Below are 27,938 nucleotides of genomic sequence, written 5' to 3'. Positions count from 1 at the left end.
ATGACAACACAATTACATTGACAATCATGTTACGTTATTTTTAAAATGTTTCCTTTTTTTTTTCATAACCTCTTTAACACACTACTTCTCCGCTGCGAAGCGCGGGTATTTTGCTAGTATATATATATATGTATATATATATGTGGATGTGTATATGTATATATATATATGTAGATATGTATATATATGTATATGTATATATATGTTTGTGTGTGTGTGTGTGTATATTATTATATATATAAAAGACAGCAACACTCATAACAATGACAACACAATTACATTGACAATCATGTTACGTTATTTTTAAAATGTTTCCTTTTCTTTTTCATAACCTCTTTAACACACTACTTCTCCGCTGCGAAGCGCGGGTATTTTGCTATTTATCTATATATATAAAGGAGAGTTGGGATCCGAGAGACTGTGTTTGTGGAGGGATGGAGACTTAAGGCGGGTGTTGGAGTCACGTGATCATGTCCCCTCCCATTCACCTCATTTCATTCACTTCATTTCGCTCCGAGCTGAGCTCCGCAGCTGGCGCGGTCTTGCTGTTCTTGATTTGCTTTTCACATGGCCAAGTATACGTTGCATGCTCAAGAGTAAGCTCAGCGCACAACTTGGTCATATTACAACCGGAGGGGCGAACTGACAACATGGTATACAAAGAGATCCTTAACAAATAATTATTGGTATAATTTCCCTCAGTTTATTATTTAAAATTTTAAAGCAGTACTTCGCCGCTGCGAAGCGCGGGTATTTTGCTATGTATATATATATATATATATATATATATATATATATATATATATATATATATATATATATATATATATATATGTGAATGTATGTATGTATATATGTATGCCTATATATATATATATATATATATATATATATATATATATATGTATATATATATATATATATATATATATATATATGTAGATATATATATATATGTAGATATGTAAATTTGTATATGTGTGTATATATATATATATATATATATATATGTATATGTATATGTGGATGTGTGTATGTATATATATATGTATATGTAGATATGTATATATATGTATATATGTTTATGTATATATATGGTTACATAACCTCTTTAACACACTACTTCTCCGCTGCAAAGCGTGGGTATTTTGCTATATGTATATATATATATATATATATATATATATATATATATATATATATGTGTCTGTATGTGTATATACAGTATATATATTTATATATATATATATATGTGTGTATGTATGTATGTGTGTATATGTATGTGTATATATATGTTGATATATGTATATATATGTGGATGTCTATATGTATATATATATATATATATGTATATATGTAGATATGTGTATATGTAGATATGTATATAAGTATATATGTTTATGTATATATATGTTTACATAACCTCTTTAACACACTACTTCTCCGCTGCGAAGCGCGGGTATTTTGCTAGTAATATATATACACATATATTATATATATATACACACACACATACACATATATATATCTATAATAATAAAAGGCAAAGCCCTCACTGACTGACTCACTCACTGACTCACTCATCACTAATTCTCCAACTTCCCGTGTAGGTGGAAGGCTGAAATTTGGCAGGCTCATTCCTTACAGCTTACTTACAAAAGTTAGGCAGGTTTCATTTCGAAATTCAAAGCGTAATGGTCATAACTGGAACATATTTTTTGTCCATACACTGTAATGGAGGAGGCGGAGTCACGTATCGCGTCATCACGCCTCCTACGTAATCACGTGAACTAAAAACAAGGAAGACATTTACAGCACGAGTCACACGCGGGAACGAAGGTAAATTACGTTAATTTTTGACTGTCTTTTAATACTGTGTGAGCATACATTTTAACACATGTGCAATTAAACGTGTGCATTTACGGGGTGATTTCTCAGGCTTAAAAGCTCACCTTTTATCAAACGCGGGAACAAAGGTAACTGACGTTGTTCACTGTCTTTTAATACTGTGTAACCATACATATTAACACATGTCCAATTAAACGTGTGCATTTACGGGGTGATTTCTCAGGCTTAAAAGCTCGCCTTTTACTAAAAAGGTAAATGCAAAACTATTTTCAATCAGTTTATTGAAACGCTCCCGTTAAGGATTGCAATAAGATATTCGCGAGATAAAAGAACGAAGTACGGGGAAATGGAGGAACAGCGGCAAACAGCGAAGAGCAAAAAATTAATTAAACAATTGAGAACGGAGCGAGTTAAGCATACAAGCATGTTCATAAGGGAAACAAAGCACGGTGTAAAACGTAACTTTAAATTAAGTTAATAGAAACGCTCCCGCTGCGGATTGCAATAACATATTCGCGAGATAAAAGTTTAATGAGAAGACACGAGGTATAAACGAAGCACACGCCGTGGCGCAACGTTAGGGGCAACAGTTTCAACCATTCTATGATCTGCTTCTCGCAACTGAAAGACGGCACATGGCGGATGTTAGCCGACTTGCTGACCGCAACGTTAGGGGCTTCAACTATGCCGCTGACGCAACATGTCAGTGCCAACACTTTGCAGACTGTACTTAAAAGACACGCCCTCCTCACTGGACAGTTAAAAACACCAATCAAACTAACGATGACATCAAGTATTACCCAATCAAAAGTAGGAAAGGAGGCATCTTCATAAAATGCGTGTGGGATGATTTGCATGAGACGCTGCTTTAAAAAAAAAATTATAAAAAAAATACGGGATAAATCCGGTCCAGTATTGATTCAAAACGGGACGCGCAATTTCATTCTCAAACGCGGCACGATTCCGTATTTTAAAGGACGGGTGGCAACCCTACAGTGCCAGGTAACCACCCATACAATCAGATTGTGATTCAGACTAGGAATGCAATGAATGTAATTACCCCGATCTACATACAAGGCGAAAGTCTTGCAACATTCAAAGATGATGGTTTGGGATAATTAGTACTTATTAAGTACAACATTGAACATAAAAGAGCTTATGAAGCCTTGAACCGAAAAAAGCAAGATCTCAGAGATCGTAAAAAAAAAAAAGGAGGTAATGTCGTTTTACTCGCTGTACATTTTACTCAAACATTACCAGTTATTCCACGAGGGAGACCAGCAGATGAACTCAACACGTGTTTAAAATCCATGCTTCTCCCACGGTCGGTTATATGTCGCGTGTTCTCGGGTAGGTACACCAAAAAATGTATACATTTAAGCATGTAATTGGCAAAGAAAAAATTAGGTATACCCGAAGGCACTGCAGTAGTACTCAATGTAACTTTACTTCTTAAATGTTAATGTTTTACTGTTTAATAATTTATACGCTTCTTATATATTGTTCAAATTCTTTTATGAAAATACCAGTGACAGCGCAATGCACGATAACATCGAGTGAATACACCATACGCATCTGCTCACGGCCGCCCTGGTGTGCGCAGATAGGAGTTGATTCTAAAATAAAATAAACGTAAAAAGAGTAATACATTCATCACCCATAAAGCGGATAGCAGACGTGACGTATTATATGTGTACCACATTTCAAGTCAATACGTGAAACAGTTTGCAAGCTACATGTGATTTAAAATCCTGGACAGACCAACGAAAAGCCACGGTAGCAAATTATTGAAGAAGATTTTACTGTTTAATAATTTATATTTATATGAAATGTGCTTCTTATATATTACTTCATATTCTCATATGACAATGATGTTAATGTTGTTTATATTGATTTCTATGTTATTGTAAGTACATCTATGTGTGTATATGTATGTATGTATGTGTATATATATATATATATATATATATAAAAAATATATGTGTATATGTATATATAATATATCTGTATATGTGTGTATATGTGTGTGTATATGTATATATATATGACAGCAACACTCATAACAATGACAACACAATTACATTGACAATCATGTTACGTTATTTTTAAAATGTTTCCTTTACTTTTTCATTACCTCTTTAACACACTACTTCTCCGCTGCGAAGCGCAGGTATTTTGCTAGTAATATATATATATATACACATATATGTATAATATATATATACACATATATATATAATATATATACACACATATATCTATACTAATAAAAGGCAAAGCCCTCACTGACTGACTGACTGACTGACTGACTGACTCATCACTAATTCTCCAACTTCCCGTGTAGGTAGAAGTCTGAAATTTGGCAGGCTCATTCCTTACAGCTTACTTACAAAAGTTAGGCAGGTTTTATTTCAAAATTCTACGCGTAATTGTCATAACTGGAACCTGTTTGACTGACTCACTCATCACTAATTCTCCAACTTCCATTGTAGGTAGAAGTCTGAAATTTGGCAGGCTCATTCCTTACAGCTTACTTACAAAAGTTAGGCAGGTTTTATTTCGAAATTCTACGCGTAATGGTCATAACTGGAACCTGTTTGACTGACTCACTCATCACTAATTCTCCAACTTCCCATGTAGGTAGAAGTCTGAAATTTGGCAGGCTCATTCCTTACAGCTTACTTACAAAAGTTAGGCAGGTTTTATTTCGAAATTCTACATGTAATGGTCATAACTGGAACCTGTTTTTTGTCCATATACTCTAATGGAGGAGGCGGGAACGAAGGTAAATGACGTTAATTGTTGACTGTCTTTTAATACTGTGTACTTGTTGAGTGTCTTTTAATACTGTGTAAGCATATATATTAACACATGTGCAATTAAACGTGTGCATTTACGGGGTGATTTCTCAGGCTTAAAAGCTCGCCTTTTATTAAAAAGGTAAATGCAAACTCTTTTCATTCTGAAGGGCACAAACCACGTTAGATTTCAGCCGTTAAACGCGCAAAAATGTCAGTACACCAGATAAATAAGCGCAACATATTATCAGTTGTATTGTATGCTTACAATACATATACAAATGTGTTAATCGTTAACTAATATTATGGGATGGTGTTTTTCGACTTGCGCCTTGATTTAAACAATTGCATGTCTTGGTGGGTTTGCGTAGCTTATTGTCAGTATCTTTACACCTCTTTTTAAGACTTAATTTAAAAAGGTTTTCTTTTCTTCTTAATTAAAATTTAAAAGCAATACTTCACTGCTGCGAAGCCCCTCTAGCGCTGACGTCCGACGTTCGATTACCGTAAGCGAGTGCAATGAGTGTGTACGCCTGATGAGCCAAGAATAAGGGGGAAACAGGTGTCGCGTACTCTTTGCATTATTTGACAGTAAACTATTTTCATCCATTCTATGATCTGCTTCTCACAAACTGAAGGCACCGTGGCTGATGTTACCTGACTTGCTGGCCAACCATAAGCGTTACCTGGTAGGTAACCACCCACTCACTTCACTCCAATACGGGGATCGAACCTCGGGCGTCAGCGCTAGAGGCGAAGCCCCTAAAATTGCGCCACGGCGTGTGGTTCGTTTATTTATTATAAGTTCATAGACCTACAAAAGGTTGCCATTGATTTCAGGCAAGATTACTTTTCTCATGTACAACTATACGTTGCATTCTTAACAGTAAGCTTGCACAGCTTGGTCATATTACAACCTGAGTGCTGAACTGACAACGTCGTATACAAACAGAACTATAACAATCGTAATAAATAAACAAACAAAAAAAAAAGCGAAGAACCCTTGGATTTAATAAAAAGGCTCTTTCCTTGGCGAAGCAAGGAAAAAGGAAGACCTTATATGGCGTTCGTTTATAAAACAGAGGAAAAGCTGTGTTAAGGCTGCTTCACAAAAAAACAGATCCTTAACAAATTGCTATTGGGATATTTTCCCTCAATTTAAAAAGCTTTTCTTCTTCATAAAAATTTAAAAGCAGTACTTTGCGGGGATTTAGATATATATATATATGAACTTAATTTAAAGTTTAGGTTTACACGGTGCTTTCTTTCCGAAGTACCTGCACTCATGAATATGTCTGTATGCGTCAGTCGCTAAAATCCCCGCGCTTTGCACCGGCGAAGTACTGCTTTTAAATTTTTATTAAGAAGAAAAGAAAACCTTTTAAAATTGAGGGAAAATATAGCAATAACAATTTGTTAAGGATCTGTTTTTTTGTGAAGCTGCGTTCACTCGAGTGATCACTTCGAGATGACTTGCTGGCTAACCATAAGCGTTACCTGGTAGGTAACCACCCATACAATCAGATTGTGAATCAGACTACGAATGCCGTGAATGTAATTACCCCCGATCTACATGCTGTCAAATAAACGAACCACACGCCGTGGCACAATTTTAGGGGCTTAGCCTCTAGCGCTGACGTCCGAGGTTCGATTCCCGTAAGGGAGTGAAGTGAGCGCTTCGCACCGGCGAAGTACTGCTTTTAAATTTTTATTAAGAAGAAAAGAAAACCTTTTTAAATTAAGTCTTAAAAAGAGCTGTAAAGATATTGACAATAAGCTACGCAAACCCACCAAGACATGCAATCGTTTAAATCAAAGCGCGAGTCGAAAAACACCATCCCATAATATTAGTTAACGATTAGCACATTTCTATATGTATTGTAAGCATACAATACAACTGATAATATATTGCGCTTATTTATCTGGTGTACTGACATTTTTGCGTGTTTAACGGCTGAAATCTAACGTGGTTTGTGCCCTTCAGAATGAAAAGAGTTTGCATTTAACTTTTTAATAAAAGGCGAGCTTTTAAGCCTGAGAAATCACCCCATAAATGCACACGTTTAATTGCACATGTCTTAATATGTATGCTTACACAGTATTAACAGACACTCAACAAATACACAGTATTAAAAGACAGTCAGCAATTAACGTCATTTACCTTCGTTCCCGCATTTGACTTGTGCTGTAAATCTCTTCCTCGTTTTCAGTTCACGTGATTACGTAGGAGGCGTAATACGTGATGACGCGATACGTGACTCCGCCTCCTTCATTAGAGTATATGGACAAAAAACAGGTTCCAGTTATGACCATTACACGTAGAATTTCGAAATGAAACCTGCCTAACTTTTGTAAGTAAGCAGTAAGGAATGAGCCTGCCAAATTTCAGACTTCTACCTACACGGGAAGTTGGAGAATTAGTGATGAGTGAGTCAGTCAAACAGGTTCCAGTTATGACCATTACGCGTAGAATTTCGAAATAAAACCTGCCTAACTTTTGTAAGTAAGCTGTAAGGAATGAGGTTTTTTTTTTAACCTTAATATCTTAACTTAAAAGCGCTGAAGATTATTTCAAGATTAAATATTGTTAATGAGAACATTTTCGGCAGATAGTATTAAGGATTTAACTGTAAAAGATATCTCTGTTTTAATTCTGTAACGCCGCTGCAGGGTGGGGTTTGTTTTGTTTTGGACGTGCTCTGTCTCTTCGTATGTCAGAGGACTGGAACATCGCGAAGTGGGGTCTAGCCTCATGTGGGGAGGCAAAATGGGGGGGTGGGGGGATAAAGGGGGGAGAGAAGGAGAGCAGGTTATATCTAATCTATTCTTATAATCCTTATAATTATAAATATCAATGCAGCAACAGGCTAACATGCAACAACTCCTGGGGAATCTTGAAACTAAGATTAAAACTGCCATATTACCAATTAAAACTATAAAATGACATTAAAAACTCAGAATCAATGTCTCCATGATGGGACAGTTAACTTTGTGAGCTGGAATGTTAAAGGCCTGAATCACGAATTAAAGAGAAAGAAAGTATGCTCTCACCTAACAGGCTTAAACGCTAAAATAGTATTTTTACAGGAGACCCACTTACTAACCAAGGATCAGTTCAGATTACAAAAAGACTGGACTGGCCAAATGTTCCATTCTAGCTTTATAAAGAAAACTAGAGGGGTGGGAATTCTCATACATAGAACAGTTCCTTTTGTAGCATCAGAGGTAGTGTCGGACCCTGAAGGGAGATATGTGATGGTCATGGGCAACTTATATAACAGTAAAATGATTTTGATAAATGTTTATGCACCCAATGTTGATGATAAGGAATTCATGCAAAATCTATTTGCATCCATTCCCAGTGTGAACACTCATAAAATTATAATGGCTGGGGACTTTAATTGTGTTTTAAATCCACTCTTAGATAGGACTCCTGTGACAGGGGGGACGACATCTAATACTGCAAAGATAATTACACAGTTTTTAAAGGATCACAACTTATCAGACCCCTGGAGGTTTCTTAACCCAAACTCAAGAACATATTCGTTCTACTCACCAGTGCATTATAGCTACTCAAGAATTGATTATTTTTTTATAGATAATAATTTCCTGCCTACAATTAAATTATGCAAATATGACACAATTGTTATCTCTGACCATGCCCCTCTAGTCTTGGAGCTAAAATCAATAAGCCCCTCGTACTCACCTCGCAGATGGCGTCTTAACCCTCTTTTATTGGCAGACGAGAACTGCACAGAATTTATATCCAAACAAATCAGCTTCTTCCTAGAGACAAACATGTCTACAGAGGTTTCTGCAGGAACACTCTGGGAAACTCTAAAGGCCTTCCTAAGAGGCCAGATTATTTCATATCTATCCCATAGAAATAAATTAGAAACCAAGAAAGTGTCAGAGCTAAGAAATGAAATTACTAGAATAGATGAAGAACAAGCCAGGCGTCCAAGTGAAGCTCTTCACAGGAAAAGGCAGGCCTTGCATACAGAACTTAACATCTTAACAACTAAAGAAACTGAACAACTTATTTATAAGTCTAGACAGCATTACTATGAACACGGAGAAAAAGCTAATAAGCTTTTAGCTCAACAAATTCATAAACAAGAAGTTCACAATGCAATACCAGTAATCACCAACAAGAATGGAGAAGAAATCATCGACCATAATAAAATAATGCACACATTTAGAGATTACTATAAGTCTTTATATTCCACTGAGCCCAAAGAAGACAACACGCAATCTAATGCATTTCTGGATAATTCACAAATACCACAAATAGATGCTTTAAGTGCTGAGGAACTAGATAAACCTCTAACGCTAACAGAATTACTAGACGCTATAAAGTCACTACAAAGCGGGAAATCATCAGGCCCTGATGGTTACCCCGTAGAGTTTTATAAGAAATTCTCCACTCAGCTAGCTCCACTCTTATTGGTAACATTTACAGAAGCTAAAGACCACCAAATACTACCTCAAACATTTCGACAAGCATTAATCACCGTCTTTCCTAAACAAAATAAGGACTTGTTACAATGTGCATCATATAGACCAATTTCACTCCTGAATAATGATGTTAAGATACTCTCAAAAATCCTAGCTAGAAGGATGGAGAAAGTGCTGCCCTCGGTAATATCACAAGATCAAACTGGATTTATTAAAGGCCGACATCTATCTTCAAATCTCCGACGCTTGTTTAATGTTATATATTCACCAGCAAAATCAAACACCCCAGAGATATTACTATCATTAGACGCAGAAAAGGCATTTGACATGATCGAATGGAATTACCTTTTCACTGCATTGGAGAAATTTGGGTTTGGCCCGAATATTTGTGCTTGGATTAAACTACTGTATACCAGTCCAGAAGCTTCAGTTTGTATTAATAAAATTTGCTCAGACTACTTTAAACTAGAACGTGGTACCAGACAAGGATGTCCCTTGTCGCCACTGTTGTTTGCAATCGCTATTGAACCACTGGCGGTTCACTGCCGAAATTCTCATCAGATAAAGGGGATTGTCAGAGAAGGACTGGAACAGAAAATTTCTCTATATGCAGATGATATGGTCTTATATATATCGGACCCAGAAAACACTGTCCCTGCTGTTTTAACAGCACTAACAGAATTTCAAAAGATATCTGGTCTTAGAATTAATCTGAATAAAAGTATACTCTTTCCAGTGAACTCACAAGCATATAATATTAAATTAGACACCCTACCTTTTACCATAGCAGATCAGTTTAAATACCTAGGGGTAAATATCACAAGTAAACATAAAGCTCTTTATCAACAAAATTTTGGCGTCTGTATGGAAAAAATTAAGCAAGACTTGCATAGATGGTCAACCCTTCATCTCACTCTAGCCGGAAGAATTAACATTGTTAAGATGAATATCCTTCCTAAACTTCTCTTTTTATTTCAAAACATTTCAATATATATCAATAAATCGTTTTTTAAACAGTTAGATTCAATAATAACCTCATTCATTTGGAACTCAAAACACCCACGTATCCGAAGAGCGACCCTACAAAGACCTCAGGCAGAAGGTGGCATGGCTTTACCTAATTTTCAGTTTTATTACTGGGCAGCAAACATACAAGCCATAAAAACCTGGACACAAATAAATGCACATACACAGGCTTGGTCTGCAATAGAAGTAAAATCCTGTAGTACTTCTTTATATTCCCTGCTTTGCTCTCCAATAAATGAAAGTTATCGCAAATATACTAATAACCCAATTGTGCTTTACTCACTCAGAATATGGAACCAAATTAGGAAGCATTTTAAGATGGAAAATCTTTTATCAGTGGCACCTTTGCAAGGGAACCACCTCTTTCAACCTTCGCAAGTATATCCAGTTTTTAATACCTGGAAAAGTTTTGGGATTAAAATGCTCAGAGATCTTTATATAGACAACATATTTACATCTTTTGAACAATTACGTTCAAAATTTAACCTCCCAGCTACACATTTCTTTTACTATCTTCAAATTAGAAATTTTGTTAAACAGAAATTGCCCGATTTCCCCCACCTTGCACCCTCCACAATGCTGGAAAAAATACTGCTCAATTCCGAGGAAACAAACACTATTTCCGCAATATATAAAATCTTATTAGAGTCCCTACCTTTCAAAGATCCAAGAGGACATTGGGAAGAAGATCTCTTAATCAATATATCAGAAAAGGAGTGGAAGGTAGCAAAGCAGAGAATTCACTCGAGTTCTATATGCGCAAAGCATAGAATTATTCAACTAAAAATTATATATCGAGCTCATCTGTCTCGCTTAAAACTGTCCAAAATGTTTCCAGGCCAGGATCCGACCTGCGAGCGCTGCAACCAAGCTCCTGCCTCACTGGGTCACATGTTCTGGGCCTGCACCAAACTAACATCATTTTGGACAAAGATTTTTAAGTGCCTCTCAGACAGCCTTAGTATCACAATCCCTCCTAACCCACTAACAGCTGTGTTTGGTGTCCTTCCAGATGGACTTGAATTGGAGAAGGACAAACAAACGGTGATTGCATTCACTACACTCTTGGCACGCAGACTTATTTTGTTAAATTGGAAGAATCCTAATTCTCCTCTTATAAGTCAGTGGGAAACTGATGTTTTATATTATTTGAAATTGGAAAAAATCAAATTTTCAGTTAGAGGATCTGTACAAAACTTTTTCAAAACTTGGCAGGATTTAATCAATATTATTTTAGAATAAGAGAATTAACTATTATTGTATTTAACTCCCTTCTCCATCTCTTATTTATATAGATATTTACTTCTCCCCTTCTTTTGTCTAATGTTGCCTTATTAAAAAGCTTAAAGAAATTTTCCTTTAGCTAAGCTCTCCTTCTCAGGGATGGGGTTTGATTTGTTTTCAAATTTGTTGGGTTATAAATGGATCTGTTTGTATGGAATGATTACAATGAAAATTAATAAAATAAAAATATAAAAAAAAAAAAAGGAATGAGCCTGCCAAATTTCAGACTTCTACCTACACGGGAAGTTGGAGAATTAGTGATGAGTGAGTCAGTCAGTCAGTGAGTCAGTGAGGGCTTTGCCTTTTATTAGTATAGATATACAAATTGAAAAGTGACTGTGCACATGAACAATTGAACATTTTCAGAGTTAGTGTTGTGTTCCCAGCCTTTGGCCTGCTGTTTTGATAATTGTGGTTAACTCTGAAAGTCCTTCCTGTTCACGAAGGAAACAGACCCACAAGTTACAAAGATGTAATTTGTATGCTTTGAAAGTTTGAACAGCCAACTTTTCTCCTCATGTTAAAATATGGTGGAAATTCTTTGCATATTATAATCAAAACACATGATATTTGCTGGGGATCCCTTCAGTTCTCAATTGCCCTTTGCCATTAAAACATTGTGCTAGTACACTCACCTAATTTGTCTAATGCAGTGAGGCTAATTATAATGTTGGGAGTTTTTATTCTTGATTTTTGATTTTGCTTTAAGAGGTATTTATGTTGTGTTACTTCAGAACTAAGTATTTCTGAAGATAAAGCTGGCTATCATAGACTCTTTATAGGTATGCATTGTACTTGCCAAGTTTTAAAATTGCTGTCATGCTTCACTGCTCAGACCTGGAATCCATGTATTTTCAATATTTCATGGCACAGAAGGGGAAAGATTGAGGTTGTACTGTACATTTTGAGTCTACAAGTGGAAACACTTGCAACAGGTGTAATGTAAATCTATTATAAAAAGAATATGACAGATAATGTTATCTTCATTCTGTTTTAGGCATTTGAGTAGATTGTAATTTTGTTCTCTTGCGGTTTCAGACAGTACCTTCAAGAATACCCCTTATCCCTATGTGGAGAACTGTGCTTCAGGATACTTAGCAGAACTTGGGACTCAGGGCCCCTAGCAGTTTGTAAACTGAACAAATACCAGTAGTGAGTGAGAGCCATACACAGACATTTGAACAAGGTGTAAACAGTCAGTCAGTCAGTCATTATCCAACCTGCTATATCTCAACTACAGGGTCATGGTGGTCTGTTGGAGCCAATCTCAGCCAACACAGGGCGCATGACAGGAACAAATCCCCAGGCAGGGCGCCAGCCCACCGCAGGGCGGTGTAAACATTACTGTCTTTAATTATAGTAAAATTGCAAAATCAGAAACAGGTTTCATGCAAGTCCAGGACTTGCAAAACCAAAAAAAAAAATCAAAAGGCAGATCAATAAATGAATCAGTTCAAGAAGTTTCTTTAAATACAAAAAAGAAGAAGAAAAAAAACTATTCACAATACAAAGATAAACACTAAATGTCAGTTATTCCCAAATTGCATCCACACCATTAGAATTCGGAGGATCTCTTCAACACACTTTCCCTCAGTCTTTACTACACCTGAAATAAACAGCAGCTCGAATCTGCCCATAGCTAGATAGATAGATAGATAGATAGATAGATAGATAGATAGATAGATAGATAGATAGATAGATAGATAGATAGATAGATAGATAGATAGATAGATAGATACTTTATTAATCCCAAATGGAAATTCACAACTATCTTGTATTGACATAGAGTGCAAGTCCACCTTTGTTCTTCCCACAGGTACTTGCGTCACTGTCCGCTCTAACTGTGCTAAACCTGGGTAGCTCCACGTTAGCATCTGGGATGTTAGTTGTTAGCCACGTTTCAGTAAAACACAACAAACTGCATTCTCTGTAGGTCCTGACATTTTTCACCACTGCAGCCAGTTCGTCGATTTTATTTGGTAGCGAGTTCACATTTCCCAGGATCACAGAAGGCACTGAAGGTTTGTATCGCCACTTTCTCTCTAGACGCTTGGCTTTTATCTTAGCACCGGCTCTGCTGCCACGATACGACCTTCTTACCTCATCAGGTAAATAGGGGACCACACCGGCTCGGGCATTTGTTCTCAGCGCTTGATGACCCCTATCATTGCAGATTTTTGCCTTACCAATCTTAAACAACAACAACATTTATTTATATAGCTCATTTTCATACAAAAAGTAGCTCAAAGTGCTTTACATATTGAAGAAAAGAAAAATAAAAGACAAAATAAGAAATTAAAATAAGACAACATTAGTTAACATAGAAAAGGAGTAAGATGGCCAGGGTGGACAGAAAAAACAAAAAAAAACTCCAGACAGCTGGAGAAAAAAATAAAATCTGCTGGGGTTCCAGGCCACGAGACCACCCAGTCCCCTCTGGACATTCTACCTAACATGAATGAAATAGTCCTCTTTGTAGTTAGGGTTCTCGCAGAGTCACTTGATGCTGATGGTCATACAGACTTCTGGCTTTTAATCCATCCATCATTGTTGGAACATCATGGTGCTTTGGGTAGCACCACCAAAAGGACACCGGAAAAGGAAACAGAAGAGAGAGTAGGGCTTAGTACAGATTTTGAATGAATAGTTATTATAATGAATTGGATATACAGAGTATCAGGATTTAAATTACAGTGAAGTTATGAGAAGGCCATGTTAAAGTAATGTGTTTTCAGCAGTTTTTTAAAGTGCTCCACTGTATTAGCCTGGCGAATTCCTATTGGCAGGCTATTCCGGATTTTAGGTGCATAACAGCAGAAGGCTGCCTCACCACTTCTTTTAAGTTTTGCTCTTGGAATTCTAAGGAGACACTCATTTGAGGATCTGAGGTTACGATTTGGAATATAAGGTGTCAGACATTCCGATATATAAGATGGGGCAAGATTATTTAAGGCTTTATAAACCATAAGCAGAATTTTAAAGTCAATCCTGAATGACACAGGTAACCAGTGTAGTGACATCAAAACTGGAGAAATGTGCTCGAATTTTCTTTTCCTGATTCGGACTCTAGCAGCTGCATTCTGCACTAGTTGCAAACGATTTATGTCTTTTTTGGGTAGTCCTGAGAGGAGTGTGTTACAGTAATCTAGTCGACTGAAAACAAATGCGTGAACTAATTTCTCAGCATCTTTCAATGATATAAGAGGTCTAACTTTTGCTATGTTTCTCAAGTGAAAAAATGCTGTCCTAGTGATCTGATTAATATGTGATTTAAAATTCAGATTACAGTCAACACTTACCCCTAAGCTTTTTACCTCCGTCTTGACTTTTAATCCTAATGTATCCAGTTTATTTCTAATAACCTCATTGTATCCATTATTGCCATCACTAAGATTTCAGTTTTCTCTTTATTTAACTTGAGAAAGTTACTATTCATCCATTCTGAGATACAAGTTAGACATTGTGTTAGTGAATCAAGAGAATCGGGGTCATCAGGTGCTATTGATAAATACAGCTGTGTGTCATCAGCATAGCTGTGGTAGCTCACGTTGTGCCCTGAGATAATCTGACCTAACTGAAGCATGTAGATTGAGAAGAGCAGCGGACCCAGGATAGAGCCTTGTGGAACACCATATAGGATATCATGTGTCTTTGAGTTGTAATTACCACAACTAACAAAGAATTTTCTCCCTACCAGGTAGGATTCAAACCAATTTAAGACACTGCCAGAGAGACCCACCCATTGACTAAGGCGATTTCTAAGAATATTATGATCAATGGTGTCAAATGCGGCACTCAGATCTAAGAGGATGAGAAGAGATAAATGGCCTCTGTCTGCATTTACCCGCAAGTCATTTACTACTTTAACAAGTGCAGTTTCTGTGCTTTGATATGTTCTAAAACCTGACTGAAATATATCAAGAATAGCATGTTTATTGAGGTGGTCATTTAACTGCATAATGACTGCCTTCTCCAGAATTTTACTTAAGAAAGGCAGGTTAGAGATGGGTCTAAAATTTTCAAGAGGCGAGGGGTTGAGATTATTTTTCTTAAGTAGGGGTTTAACTACAGCAGTCTTAAGACAGTCTGGGAAGACCCCCGTATCTAATGATGAATTTACTATGTCAAGAACATTATCAATTAGCACGCCCGATACTTCTTTGAAAAAATTTGTTGGTATTGGGTCAAGGACGCAGGTGGAGGGTTTCAGTTGAGAAATAATTTTATGTAAATCAGGTAAATCTATCCTAGTGAAAGAGTTTAATTTGTTTATAACGGAGTATTGGGGTTTAGGAGGATCCTCAGTGTTGGGGAGATATACTATGTTATTTCTAATATCATTAATTTTTTGATTGAAAAATACAGCAATAGCCTCACAGGTTTTACTGGAAGTACTTAGGAGGCATTCCTTTGAGTTACCTGGGTTTAAGAGACGATCAATCGTCGAGAATAAGACTTTGGGATTACTAGCATTGTTATTTATAATCTTAGAGAAATAACAGCACCTCTCAAGACGGACTGTGTTATTGTATTCTGTTATTTTAACTTTTAATATTTCATAGTGGATAGTTAGTTTAGTCTTCCTCCATTTACGCTCAGCTCTATGGCATGTTCTCTTTAAATCAGACACTCTTTGGGTCTTCCATGGTATAACAATGCTAGAAGATTTTTTAACTGTCTTTTCAGGTGCAACTATGTCAACAGCAGCTCTCACTTTAGCATTAAATCTTTCCACCTTACTATTTACATTATCCTCGCTATTATAGTTGGCACTATAAACGGACTGATTGCTTAGAATTTTTGTAAGTTTTAAAGCTGCTGATGAGTCAAAGAAGCGTTTTTTAACAATATGCTTCTCACAAGTGTTTTCTATCATTATTTCTATATTAAAAAGTAGAAGAAAATGGTCTGATAGACCAATATCAATGACCAGCTTTATATCAACTTTTAGTCCTTTAGTAATCACTAAGTCTAACGTATGACCTGCTTTATGTGTAGGCTGATTAACGAGCTGTCTCAAATCAAAAGAGTCCAGGAGGTCATAAATTCTTTTACTTTTAGGTCACATTGATTATCTATATGAAAATTAAAGTCGCCAACTATTAAGAGTGTGTCATAGTTCGTAATTAAAATTGACATTAAGTCAGAGAATTCCTCAAAAAAAGATGTGTTGAATTTAGGAGGTCTATACATGGATAATACTACAACGTGAGAATCTCCATGGATAACAATGGCGAGATACTCAAAGGACTTGAATTTACCAAAACTGACATCTTTACATTTTAACCGGCTTGAGTAAATATTTGCCAAGCCGCCGCCTCTCTTTCCTTGGCGATCCACACGAGTAAAACTGTAATCCGGAGGCGCAGATTCGATTAAAACAGCCGCGCCATCTGAGCTAAGCCACGTTTCACATAGTGCAATCTATATATATAATTCTCTAAGTCGCCGCCAGAGTGGGCAAGACACCTATGAAAGCACACAGGAAGGAGCCATGCCCACACCCATGAAAGCACGCAGGAAGAAGCCACGCCTACCAACTCTAAGACCATTGGATACAACGAAAACTCGCAGAGCCACGCCCACCAACTCGGATGCAATGCCTCGGAAAGCACGCCGTCATTTCTGTTTGTCTGTGCTACAGTCCACATGCAGCTCAGAGCCACGTTGACTTTTCGGTTACGACGCATGACCGCGTGCAACATCACAAACTGTTTTACATGCTACATACAGCAATTCGCATCCGCAACAAACTTAGATGGTCCTGCAGGATCACGGAAAACGTTTCCCCACCCACCAACACTCTTTATTCCTGGCCCGCGTCCATACTCACTCTCTAGGCATTCCCACTGCCTGCTCATGTGCCCGGACGCAACAACTCACCGACCACCCCGTAAGTCGCTTTCGTCTGTGCAAGGAGTCCACATGCACCTCTGAGCCATGTTGACTTTTCATTATTCTTTTCGGTTATGACGCATGCACCACCATCGCAAATTGTTTTACACGCCATAGTCTTAGAGTTGGTGGGCGGGTCTCCGTGAGTTGCTCTTGCGAGCGGGCACATGACCAGGCGGTGTATGCTTTGAGAACGAGGGTGGACGCGGCAGGACCATGTAAGAAGAGGCATGTTTGTCGCGAATGTGAATTGCTGAATACAGCGTCAAAAACAGTTTGCGAGGGGTATCCCATGGGATCCTTAAAACAATCCTTTAAAACCGAGGTTAAAACACAATGAAGGAAGCAGTCTACTGCTATACTACGCCGCGGGTTGGTATACAGCGTGTAAAACAGTTTGTTTGTCGCGGATAATTTGTCTTTTACTATTACATGAAGACAATTTCCTGTTAATACTTCATTACATTGATATAGCGGTGTTCTCAGTATTCAAAACACTATCCACACAGGGAGGAACCGGGAAGCGAAACCACAATCTTCCACAGTCTCCTTACTGCAAAGCAGCAGCACTACTACAGCGCCACAAGGCAGTTAAAGAATACACCGGGCTTGATTTTGTTTTCACTTCTGTTTACAGAGATCGAGTCGTAGATAGCATTGTTGCAATGTTATTTTTCTTGGTGGCTTATTACATTACGGATGTTTCACATGTTCATTTGTAACGGCCGACCCCTTTTACCCAGCCAGCAGCTACACCTCCAAGACCAGTGGCCTGGATAATTTACTGAGAAATAATCTACTATCAAGCCGTACTTCTTACCATTTGAACTTTTCCCCACAATCGACGGTGAAAAATATAAGCACACAAAAACGGGAAGTAAAACGGGTTATATGTATTAAGTAAAATGACATAGAAAAATAGAAACATGTAAATATAAATATCCCTCCACCCCAGCAATAACAAGACACCACCAAATATATATACAACAAAAACCCTCCCTTGTCCCTGTAACAAATAAACACACAACACGAATAACGACAATGAATGACAAACTGAAAATGAATGAGTACGGGAGTCCGGTAATAAAGAAACTGTCCTGAAAGCGGATGACTGAATTAGTGATATTGAGTTGTTTGATTCTCCCCGGAAAAAATGGAACAGCCTCACCGTGAATCCTCGTGTGTGTGGTGGATGATTAAGTCCTACCCCGGGGTATCTCGTGGTGAGGTCCTTGAAATAAATCCGGCAGATGGAAAACAAACTGGATGGATAAGCGCAATATGGAAAACAGGTACAGGTTGCTCGTGGTCGTAATGGTGAAACAAAATCTCCTTCTCTCCTCTCTTTTTCCTTCTCCTCCTGCTTGCTTATATAGTCCTGTGACGGCTGGGATTGATGGATTGTAAACAGGTGTTTTCCAGGTTTGCGGCTGTGGTCTCCTTCCATCATCCGTCCCCTTTTTCGGGGACGACATAAACTGATGCACAAACAGTAAACGGGACAATGAAACGAGACGCACACAGAACTGACATTTAAACACTATGTGGCCCCGCTACACATTTTTTCCCCTGTGCTTAAAAGACATTAAAAAAGTGTTTCTCATCTGTGACTCCGGAACGCAAGCTATATTAAGCGTCAACAACGAAGACTCACTATACCTTAATCTACAAGTACTGACACTTATCCCTATCGGCGAAGTAACTTTCACCAGCGTGGCCTTCTTCGTCACAGACGATCCCGCTTTCAGTCACGGACAATTATATGTTGCTCTCTCCAGAGGTCTATCTTTTCATTCACTCACAGTGGTATTCATAAACCCACCCCATTTGGACAACTGTGTCGTTCAGGAAGTGTTCACCCATCAATACATAATTATGCGGCGTATGCTACGCCGCGGGTTGGCTAGTAAAATCATCAAGATCATTGATAAAAAACGTCTTGTTAGTTAAAGCTCTAACATTTAATAGTGCCATATTTAATGTTTTGGAGGGGCAGAGATGAATACTATGTGCGTTATTGATATTTGCATATCAACTGATACTGATATTTATTAGCACCGCTCTGTGTGTATTTTTTGTTTAATCTATAGTCTGTTTTTATAGTTTTAATACATTGTTCATCTAAAGTAGTAATTTTAATTAAATTATTGGTGTTTATGCCTTATTGCCTAGATTTTCTACGTGCATTGAGATTGGTTATTACAGTATTAATATTGTGCACTTTTACGGAAAATTTTATTAAACAATTATCATGTCCTAGCACAGCAATAGCATTTCGGAAGGGGTTAAGAGTAGAGATAGATAGTCAAGATAAACGAATTACCTTAGATATGTTTTCAGAGAGAACCCGGCCACTGAAACTGTTCAGATGCAGGCCATCTCTCTTGAAGAAATGCGGCCTTTCCCAAAAGAGGTCCCAGTTGTTGATGAATCTGATGTCTTGATTCTTGCAGAAGCCCTGCAGCCAGTTGTTTAATCCTAGCAGACGACTGTAGTACTCGTTTGATCGCCTGACGAGAGGTTGTGGACCCGAAATGAAGATCTTTTTGCCGATGGGGTCCTCTCCTTCGTGTCTTTAATTAATGCTGCGAAGTCAGCCTTGAGGATTTCCGATTGTCGGTGCCTTATATCGTTTATGCCGGCATGCAAAACAATTGCTCCAACTACCCTCTTCTTGTGCTTCTCGCACGTCTCATCACATCTCGGACACGAGCACCGGGAAAACAAGAAACAAACGATTTTCGATTAGGGCATGCGATATTGAGGTTTCTAACAATAGAATCACCTACCACTATTACATCACCAGGGGCTGGAGAGGGTTGAACCGGTTCTGAGTCAAGATGCTCGCCTGTGCCAATGGAGGTGTTCTGGCCTTGAACCCCTGCCTGCATAGCTGAAATACGCCGAGGTCATCATCGGTGTTGCTCATATGAGGCGCGGGGGTGGAGTTCACTTGAGCGGCACAACGCGGGGTTGATGTTACGCCGATTACAGATGACGAGGATGGTTTATCCAGCAGCCGAGCCTTCAGATCTCTAAGGTATCTTCGTCTGGACAGGAGTTTCTGAATCTGTTCGTCAAGTGCCTGGAGTTCTTCTACGACCACGGCAACGCGATTCATCTCACTGTCGGCCATTGTCTGTTTCTGCTTCCGCTTCGTGCCCTGGGAAGAATGAGAGAGAGAGATTGGTTAGCACCAAGGAGACTATAAGGGCTCCTCCAATCCTTGGTCATGTAGAAACACTAGCCACTCCGTATACAAATGGGACTATCCTGGAAAAAAACAAGACATCTGATCATCTTAGCCACTGCCAAATATTATGGCAACTGTTGGCCTAAACTAAAATCTCCATTTTTTCTGCAGCAAACTATAACATATATAGGTTTAAAAAGGTGAATGCTGTGTTTAAATCTAAAGTTTAATATTATAGTTAAGATGAAAAGCAGCAAATATGTCAGTTCATTTTGGGATAGGCAGAGGACTATTGGCACTAAGGAGAAAAAAATACGTAAATAAAGTTTTAAAGAACAAGAGTGAAAACTCTTTTACAACTCTCCTTCTCACTATCTGTCTCTTTCTTTCCTATGACTTTCCTTCTTCTTCCTGTTAGGTGAGCCTTCGCCCCAACACAAAACAAACATTTTGGCTTTGAGGGAGCTTTAAACTGCTCTATTAAAGTAATTTCTGGACAAGCCACATGAACAGCAGACTAGAGTTTTTTCTAGTGGTTACTCTTGTCCCTGCACCCTGAACGTTCAAAGCCTATCAAGGAAGTATTAGGCATAAGGCTGCAACAAACTCTGAACTGGATGTTGATTTACTGTAAATGCATATTTGTGTTTTTGTCAATGATTATTGTGCTGATGTATTTCCTAAGTATTACTTTATAAAATAATGAATAATTATCCCTTTATATTGCTTTGGAATGCACCATAGTTTGGGATCTTTATAGCTAGAAGTTCTTCTTTTTACATTAGTTTTATTTATCCTGGACATTAAGACCACCTGCAGTGTTCAGAACATAAAAGTGAGTTAAGCCATTTATGGTTTTATCTGTGAAAGCAGGTGTGTAAAATAATACATTTGTCTGAATGCCTATATGGTAATATAACTACTGGAGATGTACTCCCTTGTTCTGAATCTTACTGTTGTAATTTGTAATTTAACTTTTAAAATGTTTTTAACAGCATCATAGTAAAGTTTTACTTCAATTAATCTTCATGTTGTAAAATCTGATCTTAAAAGCAGATTTTAGTGTGAATCTGTAATAACTAATTATTAATTCAGTGTCAGAAGATGACACCTAAATGTAATGTGGTTTTAGAAAAACTAGTACTTTACATGTTTCCTACACACTAATACTAAAGCTATTAATTTCATGCATCCCCTGCTTCACTACATAAAATTAGTTAATTAATGAAGAACCATTTGATTCAGAAAATAAATACTTATAACTGTCAGATCAGATAAATGAAACATAATATTAAGTTTTCACATGACATCTCCTAATGTTCACATCTAAAAAGCAAAAACTGTTGACAGAGTGCTGTCTTTAGATTTCTGCCCAAAATGAAAAAGATTTAAGTCTGAAGTGAACTAAGAAGAGTCCCTGACAGGGCAGCTAAATTCTCAGGAATGTGCAAATAAAATGCTGTGATTAACAGAATTATATACTGTACTTAAATCTGAAATTATAATGATATTCCAGATTCCAGAATTAGATGTTAAGGGCATTGTACCGGTACTGTGGTTAAAGTGGAAGCCAGACATTTTTTAAGAAGATATTTATTTCATTTTTCAATTACAGACTTATTTTCTGTAAAACATGGCAACTGGAAAAATGGCAAAATAAAAATCAATCAAAAAATTGTTTATCACTTTGGATTTAAAGCTGATTCTATAATAAACTGGTGGTGACCAGTTTGAAGGACTTTGGGATGCAGTAACATCTATCACTAAAACTGCTCTATAAGTTGAGAAAAGCCTACCAGATCCTAAACAAAGTTTTAGTTGTTCTTTAATAAGATACATTTAATTCTCTCTAATTTTAAGTTAAGCACACCCTTTTCTCCCCATTAGAAAAAATGTAGGCAAGCTAGAATCCTTCCTATTGAGCAAAAAAAAAAGACAATATGGTAACAGTTTACTCTAAATTATCACAACAGGCTGTATGATACATTTGCAAACATTTCATTTAAACAGGGTTTAAACCGGGAGAATTCCCAAAATACTTGATATAGGGTGTCGAGTGATCTAAGGAGTCTCTCTGGGTATGTTTTTTGGCAGCCTGAGTAATACAGACTGACAAATATTCAGCTGAATTATACCAGGATCCCTATAGTTTGAAAAAGTACATTGATGGTAAAAGTAATGAAACAGGTGTTAATATTTTATTTATTTTGGGTTTTGCTTTTGGCAATATCATAAATGAAGGAATACACCACCCAAACATGATATAATGTGTCATGTACTCTGTATTATTTGTCAGGTAATTGAACTACCCTTCCTGCAGCTGTTCTACCCTTTAAACAGCAGTAACAATCTCCCTAGCAGCCTACCCTACCTATGGGTATGTTTATTAAAATTAAGTTGGGAAAACTTACCCACATAACTAAACCACATATAGTACTTTGACTCCAAAACCATATCAACAATGACTGAATAAAATACATTAATTTAATAAAACATATATCCACCAATAATCAGTACTAATAACACTGAAATAAAACAATACTAACAATAAACAACTACCCCCATGCCTAATTTTCTGTGCTCCATCCAGGCCACTCTTGTGGACTTGATGGGACCCCAGGATAGCATGAGTGAGTGTTATTTACGCTAGAATATCTTGATAGTCTTGCACAGCACACCAGATGTAGCAAAGCAGCCCCAAAATATAACTAAGTCTGCTCCATGTTTCACAGTAGTAATGGTGTTCTTTTCTTTGAAAGCTTTATTTTTTTTTCTCTGTGGACATAGAGGTGTTGGGACTTGTCAAAAAGCTGCAGAACCATTGCAGCCTGTCAACATACATTTTACCAAATTCCAGTCCAGCTTTTTTTGTTTTTCTTTCGATAGTGGAGTCCTCTTGGGTTTTCTTCCATTGAGTCCACTATCACTGAAAAAGCAACAGATGTTGTTATGAGACACTGATGGACCGCTTGACATGAGATTTTAGCTTGAATCTCTTTGGAAGTTGTCCTTGGCTTTTTGTCTACCGTTCACACTATCCTTCTGCCCATATATTCCTCTTGTAGCCACATCCAGAGAGGTTGCCTACATTACCATGAACCTTAAACTTCTTAATTATATTTGCAATTGTCTTAGGAACATTAAGTTGCTTTGAGATGGTCTTATCGCTTTTGCCTTTAACTTACTTTTGTATAATTTTCTTTCTGATCTCCTCAGACAACTCTCTACTTTGCTTTCTTTGGTCCATGTTCAGTGTAGATCACACAAAGCTACCAAACAGAAAAGTGACTACTTTACTTCATTAAATGGGCTGAATGACTATTCGCACAATTGGAGATGTGTGATGCTAATTAAATTAAGAGGTAGTCTGAAAAATCACTTTAATCCAAATTTATATTATATGGGTACCAACAAATGTGTCAAAGTCATTTTAGAATAGCTTTGTAGAATAAGCAATACTTTATCTCTTTTCACACTTGCTTTTCTTTACTCAATGACAAAGTTCGCTCTGTTGCCAGGCTGTGATTGGATCTTACGGGGGTTGGAAAAGCTAATGCAGTGGGCACGGATGAATTTTAAGCCAACCTAGTCAAAATCTTTGGTATGGAAAACTGGTACACAAGTATAGATTGAGCACTGCAGGAACAAGTATTCCAACTATCTCAGAGAAGCCTATTAATAGTTAGGAAAGGTTTTTAACAGGTTGCTGGAGGACAGCTGGCTGAAAAATACAGACCAGTCTGAATTACTGGGTAATTGTATAGCATAGCTGTATAAACATTGTATTCTTCCCAGGATCCACCGACCACTCCTCATCTAGGAAGAACCAGTCTCCACAATTGAGATCTTGGAAAGGAGGAGCTCCTGAAGTGTCTAAGCAGTATTGTACTCTAAAGTCACAGCAAATTACATCTGCCTCTCAAGTTCCAGGAGGAGGAGTTGAATGTCATGAAAATTAGAGATGTGATACACTATGAGGACTTGATTAATCCAAAGATAGCCATGGCTGGGATTAGGTGAAAACTGGAAGGAAATTGACTTTGAACAGGCTGAGGCAAGGTTATGCCACAAGAGGCTGGTGGGCGTAGTGACACAGGGTCGACCTGGATTCTTTAAAGACCCCCTAAATTAGAACCCTTTTCCAGACAGTCTTTTTGTAGAATTGTACACTGAAAGATTCTTTAACAGAAATTAAGCTAAAATTATTGCTTGTGTCTTGATTGATTTGTGTTGTTAATTTGATTATTTTGTCATCATTGTGGCTTTGAGGTGGCACTGTAAGCAGAATGTCATTTCCATGGTGCAATTCCCTGTACTGAACCTAGTCCATCTGAGGAGCTGTAAGTAATTGCCAATCAAATTAACAAACATCTTTGTGCTGACACAGAGAAACTAATGAACAAATGGGGTGAACATGCAGACTACACAGTTAATGACCAATCTGGTATTTAAATCCAGTATCTTGTTGTTGTAAGGGTATACCATGCTACTCAGAGTAAAACTTGAGGGTCAGCAATAGCTTTATCAGTTAATTTGGAGTAATCATAAGGGCAAGGTTTATAGGGGCTTTTCTTATTTTATTTAGTACTTTCAGTCCATTCAGACTTGTAATCTTCCATCTTACTTTAGTCTCTCTTATTTTGAGAGCAGCCACTTTAGCTAAGCCTGTTTCACATCCAATTGTAGTTATTTGTAAGCTGCTCTACATTAGCACTAGTCCCAGAGCTTAGGTTTATAGTTCTCAAAATATTAAAAAGTCTTTTAGTACTATTGTTATTTAGATGACTCAATGTACAGTTAGTTATTCAGTTCCTAAATCAGACTTGTATTTACTGAAAATCATTTACATTTATTAATTTTCATGCAAAGCAACTTACAAATGAGATCAACATAATCGAGTCCACACTAGTTAAGTGTCTGTTTTGAAACAAGTGTTACAAGGCTAGGTTACATATATTGAACAAAGCAAGTGAAAAGTGCTGTAGATCTTAATTGTAAGCAACCATTACACCAATTAAAACACAAGACAAATTAACTTTAATTTGAATGTTATGATTACTACTTGTGAGGCTTTTGCTGTATTTTTAATCAAAAACTTAATGATATTAGAAATAATATAGTACATCTCCCCAATGCTGATCCTCTTAAACCCCAGTACTCCATTATGAACAAATTAAATTCTTTCACCAGGATAGATTTACTTGATTTACATAAAATAATTTCTCAACTGAGACCATCCACTTGTGTCCTTGACCCAATACCAACAAGTTTTTTCAAAGAAGTATCTGGCGTGCTAATTGATAGTATTCTTGACATAGTAAACTCATCATTAGATACAGGGGTCTTCCCAGACTGTCTTAAGACTGCTGTAGTTAAACCCCTGCTCAAGAAAAATTATCTTGACTCCTCTGCTTTTGAAAATTTTAGACTTATTTCTAACCTGCCTTTCTTAAGTAAAATCCTAGAGAAGGTAGTCATTATGCAGCTAAATGACCGCCTCAATAAACATGCTATTCTTGATAAGTTTCAGTTGGGTTTTAGAACAAATCACAGTACAGAAACTGCACCTGTTAAAGTAGTAAATGAGTTGCGGATAAATACAGACAGAGGTCGCTTATCTGTTGTCATTCTCTTAGATCTAAGTGCCACATTTGATACCATTGATCACAATATTCTTAGAAATCGCCTTAGTCAATGGGTGGGCCTCTCTGGCAGTATCTTAAATTGTTTCAAGTACTACCTGGCAGGTAGAAAATTCTTTGTTAGTTGTGGTAATTATACTTCAAAGACACATAATAATAATAATAATAATAATAATAATACATTTTACATTTTCTTAGCACTCAAGGTCACCTTACAATAAAATTAAAGAACATAAGTAAAATAAAAACAAGAGAATGATAAATCGCAAAGCAATAATTAGCAAACAAACAAAGATAATAGGCAGTAACAGTGCAAAATTCACAATTGGTATGCCAGTTTGAAAAAATAAGTTTTGAGGGCAGTTTTAAACTGTGTTATTGAATCGAGTTGACATATATGAGAGGGAAGAGAATTCCAGAGTTGAGGAGCACTATGAGAGAGCTCCCATAGAACTGAGTTTGATATGTGGTACAGAAAGTAGAGCTGCAGATGAGGATCTGAGTGAGCGAGAGGGAGTGTAAGTCTGTAGGAGATCAGTGAGGTAGAGGGAGCAAGACTGTGGAGAGCTTTAAATGTTAAAAGCAGTATTTTGTATTGTATTCTGTAGTTATCAGGGAGCCAGTGAAGCTGAGAGAGAATAGGTGAAATATGTTCAGTGGATTTAGAACAGGTTATTATCCTGGCAGCAGAATTTTGAAGAAGTTGTAAGCGATGGTATTAATGATATTCTATATGGTTTTATCCTGGGTCTGCTGCTCTTTTCGATTTACATGCTTCCGTTAGGTCAGATTATCTCAGGGCATAACATGAGCTACCGCAGCTATGCCATTGACACACAACTGTATTTATCAATAGCACCTGACGATCCCGACACTCTTGATTCACTGACACAATGTCTTTCTTGTGTTTCTGAATGGATGAGTAGTAATTTTCTCAAACTAAATAAGGAGAAAACAGAAACTTTAGTGATTGGCAAAAAATGGATATAATGAGGTTATTAGAAATAAACTTGATGCTGTGGGGAACAGCCCGGACACAGACAGGTAGGCATCATCAAATGCACCACATCACGTTTATTTACAGCTAATATTTACAAATATGACGCACACAACCCACTGCTGCAGCACCAATCACCCCAAAGTCCAGGCCTCTTTCCTCAATGCCTTTCTTCACCGCCTCCGAGCTCCGTCCTTCCACTTGACTCCAGCCATCGAATGGAGGGAGGCGGCTCCTTTTAAGTTCACCCGGACGTGCTCCAGGTGCCTCCTTCCCAGGTGTGGTGCAAGTGCCGGTTGTGTAGCCGGAAACACTCCGGGTGTCCCTGGTCTTATTCCCCCCAGTACTTCCGGGTTTGGTGGAAGTGCTGAGGGCCAGGGCTCCACAGGCATCAGTGCGCCCCCTGGCGGTGACCACGGCTCCTATAGGGTTGAGCTTCTAAGCTCTGTTCCCGTGGTCCCCAAAGCCACCAGGGCAGTCACCCCCTCGTGGTCTGGAGGAGGCATAAGCCCTCCTCCGGTCCTTTTGGGCATCCTGGCTGGATACCACCCCCAGCCGCTTGCCACAATGCATTAGGATTAAAAGTCAAGACAGAGGTAAAGAATTTAGGGGTAACTATTGACTCTGACCTGAATTTTAAATCACATATTAATCAGATTACTAGAACAGCATTTTTTCACTTAAGAAATATAGCAAAAGTTAGACCTCTTATAACATTGCAAGAAGCTGAGAAATTAGTTCACGCTTTTGTTTTCAGTTGGCTAGATTACTGTAATTCATTCCTCTGAGGACTACCC

This window comes from Erpetoichthys calabaricus, chromosome 3 (assembly GCF_900747795.2).
Source record: "Erpetoichthys calabaricus chromosome 3, fErpCal1.3, whole genome shotgun sequence".
Taxonomy (NCBI): domain Eukaryota; kingdom Metazoa; phylum Chordata; class Cladistia; order Polypteriformes; family Polypteridae; genus Erpetoichthys; species Erpetoichthys calabaricus.
Note: the sequence above shows the minus strand (reverse complement) of the source record.